Below are 1,105 nucleotides of genomic sequence, written 5' to 3' on the forward strand. Positions count from 1 at the left end.
TAAAAATCATATAAAAATTATAGAAAGGCGTCCGATACACGTTATATTGTCATTTTTGTGTAATAACGAGAACGTGCGAAAAACGAAGTCGAATCAATTCGGTCGTTTTGAAAGGAACACAGTTTCGAAGTAAATAATAAAATCGCACATTTAAAAGCGAATGACGACGGCGGAAAATTTAAACACGGACTCCGCGATCTTTTTGGAATGCCGTTACAGAGGCTGAGGGATGCTCAAACGTATTCGTGGTAAACCAAACCTTAGAATTAAACTTATTAATCCAGAATCCAGGATATTAATCATCGATTTCCGTATCAATGTCGCATAGGTACAAAAGTACAATTACGCATTTGATCGATCATTGTAGCGCGACTAATACGCTAATTTGAAGTCGCTCTCTTTTGTGTGGGTGAAAAATATGCAACGTGATTCACGTGAGTGCTGTAACAGCCGTTACTATAACAGTGCTCCTTTGTCTCAGATTACTCGTTTAATATTCTGCTTAAAAACTTGTTTAAAGCTTTCTTTGAAAAAACTCGTCTCTTTTATGTGAACATATTATCAGTCTCATCTTTTATTAATTCACTCGGTCAAGAATAACTAAAACTTCCGTCACTGAAACAATATTCTTTTCAAGAAATAGCTGCAAATTCCACGTAGATTACTGAGAAACAAAATTGAATATTCAATGTTCGAATGTTAAAATCTTAATTTGCGACTTAAGGGCTTAAATTAAAGACAAATCCAAAACTCATAGAACACAATACAAACGTTATATCAAATTCCCACCGAAGGATAAAACGTGAATTTTCACTCAAGGTGAAAATCTTCGTCTCCAGGACGTGAAAATTCACCTGGGAAGAAGCAAGTCCTCACCCCACGACGACAAATCGGCGCTCCTCCGCGACATGGAAGTCCGCTCGACGAAACCGTATTAAGCCACGCTCGCTTCCTCCACGAGGAGAATTACTCACAAACCGCGCGTTCACAGTCCTTCGAGGAAACCCCGCGGGATTTCCTCTTCAAACTCAAACTTCTGCCGCGCAACGCGGCGATTGGTCGCGTGGGTGGCGGACGAGAATGTGCGCGCGAGCGGGCGCACGCG

This window comes from Harpegnathos saltator, unplaced genomic scaffold, assembly GCF_003227715.2.
Source record: "Harpegnathos saltator strain DR-91 unplaced genomic scaffold, Hsal_v8.6 scaffold480, whole genome shotgun sequence".
NCBI classification, from domain to species: Eukaryota; Metazoa; Arthropoda; class Insecta; order Hymenoptera; family Formicidae; genus Harpegnathos; species Harpegnathos saltator.